The sequence below is a fragment of the Cynocephalus volans genome, chromosome 4 (assembly GCF_027409185.1).
Source record: "Cynocephalus volans isolate mCynVol1 chromosome 4, mCynVol1.pri, whole genome shotgun sequence".
In the NCBI taxonomy this organism is placed as follows: domain Eukaryota; kingdom Metazoa; phylum Chordata; class Mammalia; order Dermoptera; family Cynocephalidae; genus Cynocephalus; species Cynocephalus volans.
Genome location: NC_084463.1, coordinates 46,826,432 through 46,832,712, shown reverse-complemented (window position 1 = coordinate 46,832,712; position 6,281 = coordinate 46,826,432).

Here is a 6,281-nt window from a genome sequence, read left to right as displayed (position 1 = left end):
TGCTGTTCCTTCTGCCTGGAACACTATTCTCCCAAGGATTCCCATGGCGGGCTTCTCAGCTTTTAGTTCATTGCTCAAAAGTTACCTCCCTAGAGAGGCCTTGCCTGACCATGGCCCCTAAAGATGTCTCTTTCCCACCCCATCCGCTCTCTCTCCTGCTCTTCTGTATTCTGCCTTATTTTCTTCAGATTGCTTATTTATTTATTTTCACCTACTTGTTGTCTGCCTTCCCTGGTTGGGTTCACTGTCACATAGCACAGAAGAAAGTCTTAGAGGGATTTAAAGCCAACAGGCAAAGACAATTCCAATCTAACAGTCAACAGAAGGGGAACTTCTGAGTCTTCTCTCCACTTATACTACCTTGAGAGTCCAACTACCTCCTTTCAGCTTAGTCTAAAAACCTGGAGTTGAGAAACATACTTGATCTCTTTGCTGATACTTTCTTTTTCTTGATTGTGTTTAGTTGTCTGTATTCCTATTTATAGTTCACTGGGCATCGTTAAGATGGTTATTTGGATTCTTTGTCAGGTAATTAATACATCTCCATTTTTTAGGGATGTGAAGATTTATTTGGGTCTTTTAATGCAGTTATGTTTCCCTGATTTTTTTCTTTTAATATTTCTTGTGATCTTCTAAGATTTAGGCATTCAGAAAGATCCACCTGGCACAACCTGTATGAAGTCGCTTTTTCTAGGAGAAGTCTGACACCAGTCAGCTGGATGAGAGATTCTGGGGACCTATCAAACCTGTTCTCATGATGTGTCTTTTCTGAAATTATGAGTATTTTTTTTTCATCTAAACAGACTGGCTTATTTTTTTTAATACTGTAATCTTTTGTAACATCTGTTGTCTGTGACCATTTATTAAGAGAAATTATCTAATTACATAAATGGATTTGAGAACTTTTACTTTTAGGCATTATTTGTTTCTGTTTCAGATGATTTGGCAAGTTTTGTTAGTTTTGCTTTGTTGGAGTATTTTTTAAAAATAATTATCCCTTATAAAATTAATTATTACTCATTATTTCATTATTTGGTCTGTAATTGATTTAGACTTTGTCTCTGTTTAACCTTCCTGAAAAAAAGCAAGACATTTAAATGTATTATTCTTATCCTAAATGACTCTTAGGCTTTATTTTCCACTTACAAAGTTCTTCCCATTTATTTACATACAATTACCATGTTTTATTTCTGTTTTTATAATGTCATTTGTGTTTACATAAACCACTTGTTCATCGGTGATATATTTTTAAGACTGCATTTAAAGACTGATTTGATTTATATAAAATAATGATTTTAATCACTTTCTATTTTTGGACCTGTAATGTTTGCCTATTGTATTATCATACCTAGAGGTGACAGCTTCCCTTTCGTATTAGTCCATTTTGGGTTGCTATAACAGAATTACTTGAGACTGGGTAATTTATAAGGAAAAGAGGTGTATTTGGCTTATGATTCTGGGACAGCTGCATCGGGCATGGGCCTCAGGCTGCTTCTACTCATGGTGAAAAGTAGCAGGTGCCGGCGGGTACAAGCAGATCACATGGTGACAGGAAGCAAGAGAGAGGAAGCAACAGAGAGAGAGAGAAGGTGCCAGGGTCTTTTTAAACAGTGAGCTCTCCTGGGAACTAATACAGTGACAACTCACTCATTAATCCCCCCTCCCCAGGGAGAGCATTAATCCATTCATGAAGGACCTGCCCCCATGACTCAATCAGTTTCCAGCACTGCCACATTGGGGATCAGATTTCCATTGAGTTTGGGTGGGACAACACATCCAAACTCCATCACTTTTTAAAAATTGTGGTAAAATACACATATTATTAAATTTACCATTTTATCACTTTTTTAAGTGTATATTTTAGTGGCATTAAGGGCATTTACTTTGTTGTACAATTTTCACCATTAATCTTCAGAACATTTTTCATCTTGCAAAAGTGAAACTCTGTACCTATTTAAAAAATAACTCCCAATGTTTCCTCCTCCTGTCTTTTGCAAACACCATTCTACTTCCTGTCTCTATGCATTTGACTACTCTAGGTACCTCATACAAGTAGAATTATGCAGCCTTTGGATTTTTGTAACTTTTTTTACATGACATAATGGGCTTAAGGTTCATGAATGTTGTAAAATATGTCAGAATTTCCTTTCTTTTTAAAAATAAGTTGTATTCCATTGTATGTGTATATCACATTTTGTTTATTCATGTATACATCTGTGGATATTTAGACTGCTTCTACCTTTGACTAATTTGAAAAATGCTATGTCAACATGAATGTGTAAATATCTCTTCTAGTTCACACTTTTATTTACTTGGGCACATATGCAGAAATGGTATTGCTGGATCATAAGAAAAGTCTACTTTTCATTTTTTTGAGAAACCACCATACTGTTTTGTCTCTAGTCTGTACTGTCTTAAAATGATACCCACAGAGCACAAAGTTTCCAGTCTGCCTATGTCCTCGTCAACATACATTTTCTGTCTGGTTTTTAAAATTTTTTCCATTTTTATTAAGGCATAATTGAAAATTTTATAATTTTAAGGTGTATAATATATAAAATTTACTATTTTAACCATTTGAAGTATACAGTTCAGTGGAATTAAATATATTTACACTGTTCTTCAGCCATCATTTTATTCACACAGAATGTTATGCACCTTAAAATTTTGTGATGTACTTACTGGTTGAACCGTGCACTTAAAAATGTTTAAAATGGTAAATTATATTTATCTATCTATACATATATGCACATACAAGTGTACTTCAAAAAGTTCACAGAAAAATAAAATTAAAATATAATACAAATATTTCAATTAATTTTTGATGACCTCATGTATAAAACAAGAATAAAAATACACATACAAAACTTTTTTTAATGAATGTACTATACCTATATACAGTGACACGAATGACTTTCTCATATATAATATTGCATAAAAGCAACCAGACACAGAAGTATGCACACTACAACTACATAATTCAATTTATATAAAATTTAAACAGCAAACAAGATTGTGGTTCTGAATTCCAGTGATGGTAGTTTGTTGAACTAACACTGTCACAGAAAACAATGATAAAATGTTGATAAAATATTAAATACAATTACATAAAAGCACACGCCTTTATGTAATACATACATAATATGTGAATATGTGTGTGTAAGACTAATGAGAATTCCAAAAAGAGAAGCAGCAAACAGAGGAACCTCACCTTTTGCAGTTTTTGTGGATGACTCTGTGCTGAGGGACTTATTTAATATGCACCCAGGCTGTTCAAGATCTGACAGCCTTCACTTCCTGCTGAACCAAGCCTGGAAATCAGCCAGTGCTAAAAATGAGGGTTTTCTCAGGTCTTTTTAAAAAAGTGTTCCCACATTTCCCAGCACGCACAAAGCTCTCTTAGTTCCCCAGTGTCCTGGGTGCTGTTGAATACCTCATTACTGAAATGAATTTTCACTCTGGCTTTTCCTTTGGGGCTTTAGTTGATCTATTGTATGTGTCAAGCATAATTTATTCTCTAGGTGGCTCCAGGCTTTTTGTTTGCTTAACATTTTCAAGCAATTTCTATGAATTTTCCATATTGATTGGCTTCTGACTTAGACAAAATGGAAAAGAGAGCCTGTTTCAGACCTTCTGGTAGCCCCCAAAGAGACTGTAACGTGCAAGTGCAACACTTCGCAAGTAAGATGTGCTTTGCTCTCTCTGGAACCAGGGTCAGTCTCCAGCTGTAGGTCGGTTTCCATTTTCAGAGTTTCCATTTCCTCATGACTCAGTGTCAGGACATTGTGTGTTTCTAGACATTAGCTGTGTAAACTGTTGGCATACACTTAGAGACTTCTTAAGTAAAGTCAGAGGCACACAGTCCTCCCAGCTGCGTTGTGCTGTTATCACACGCGTATTCTGCTTTTGATATAGAGCTGAGCTGTGGGGAGAGGGGAGCGTTCCATTGACCCATGATTTGTCCTCATTTTAGGAAGACTCTGTCTCTTTGGCTTATGACATTTATAAGTGCTTCTCAGTCCTTATCCCCTTCTTGGGACTGGAAGCTTAGAGAGGGATGGAGTTGGGCATTTCCCCTGCCCCAGGAGGTTTGGCCCCAGTAAAATCTCAGTTGGTTATTAGGCTCTTAAGAAATCATTTCCTTTGAAGGCAGCACCTGTTGAGGACAGAATTCAATGGGCGTATTTTAAATGCCTACTTTCTCCCTCCTGCTGGAAGCTGAAAGCCATTATTTTGTGACCTATGTGAGAGCCTGGTAGTGTTTCTGGTGGTAAAACTCCTCAATTTGTGGAAACGTCCAAGACTACGCACCCCAGAGGTTTTGACTCAAACTTTATGAATTCGCCAATTCCAGTTTCGGATTCTTCCACCTGGAGCGCTTCTCACAGAGGTTTGCTTGTGGTTTTCTGATCAAGTAAGTGATGATTGTTTGAAAGAGCCTCTTTCTCCAGCTTCTGTCTCTGTCTCTGTCTCGCTATCTCTCCGTGTCTGTGTCCCCCTCTATCTCTCCTTGTCTCTGTATCTGTTTCTCCATCTCCCTGTCTCTGTCCACCTGTCTCTCACTGTCTCTCCCTATCTCTGTATCTCCTGCTGTCTCTCTATCTTTTGCTGTCTCTGTCTCTCACTATCTTTTGCCATCTCTTTCTCTCTCTGTCTGTCCCTCTGTCTCTCTGTTTCTTCATGTCTATCCATATCCATCCCTCATCTCTCCCTGTCTCAAAATTTCTGTCCCTCTTTCTTTCCCTCCATGTCTGTCCCTGTCTCACCCTGTCTCTGTCCCTCTGTCTCACTGTCTCCCCATCTCTCTCTGTGTGTCTTTGTGTCTCCCTATCTCTGCCTTTATCTCTCACGATCTCTGTTTCTGTTCCTCTGTCTGTCTCAGTCTCTCCCTGTCTCTCCACTTCTCTCTGTCTCTGTCTCCCACTGTCCCCCTCACTGGCTGTCATCCATCTGGTCCTGTCACATTCTCCTCCTTGGCCACAGGCTGACACAAGGAAGAGGAAGGAAGAGGAAGGGATGGGCGTGTGTCTGTGGCACCAGCAGTGTGGAAACCACGTGATGCGTGTCTTGTCACCACTGGGATTTGTGTTTCCTTTGCTCTTAAAGGTGTAAGTACCTAAGAGCATCTGATAAACCTTCATTATGGATGTGATTTTAATTAAGTGCTTAAGAGTACTTGATTAAATATGTTCATAACCGATATCTAAGTATTTGGAAAAATTAACTGTTAAATATTGAATTTATTGTTTAAATGTTTAATATGCAGTGTTTAAATATTTGAAGAAATTTTATTTAACAGATTTATTGGATGAAGAAATGGGATGTTAAACAAAATATGAGAGAAGGAAAAAGATTATTAAGGAAATATCCCAATATGTCAACAGCAGTCAGTGCTGGGTATAAAATTATGGGAGACTCTGGAAAATATACAAACACATGGAAATTAAACAGCATTCTACTTAATGACATATGGGTCCAAGAAGAAATCAAGCAGGAAATCAAAAAATTTATTGAAACTACTGAAAACTATGATACATCATACCAAAACCTGTGGGATACTGCAAAAGCAGTATTGAGAGGAAAATTTATTGCATTAAACGCTCACTTCAGAAGAATAGAAAGATGGCAAGTGAACAACCTAACACTTCACCTTAAAGAACTAGAAAAACAAGAACAATCCAAACCTAAAGTTAGCAGACGGAAAGAAATCATTAAGATCAGAGCAGAACTGAATGAAATTGAAAACCAAAAAACAATTCAAAAGATCAACGAATCAAAAAGTTGGTGTTTTGAAAAGATAAATAAAATTGACAAACCATTAGCATGGCTAACAAAAAAAAGAAGAGAGAAGACTCAAATAACAAAAATTAGAAATGAAAAGGGCGATATTACAACTGATTCATCTGAAATACAAGGAATCATTCGAGACTACTATAAACAACTATATGCCAACAAATTTGAAAATCTGGAGGAAATGGATAAATTTCTGGACACACACAAGCTCCCAAAACTGAACCGTGAAGACGTAGAAAATTTGAACAGACCAATAACAATAAAGGAGATTGAAGCTGTTATCAGAAGGCTCCCAACAAAGAAAAGCCCAGGACCAGATGGATTCACAGCAGAATTTTACCAAACATTGAAACAGGAATTGACACCGATTCTTTACAAACTATTCCAAAAGATTGAAATGGACGCAAATCTCCCAAACTCATTCTATGAAGCAAACATCATCCTGATACCAAAACCAGGTAAAGATATAACCAAAAAAGAAAACTACA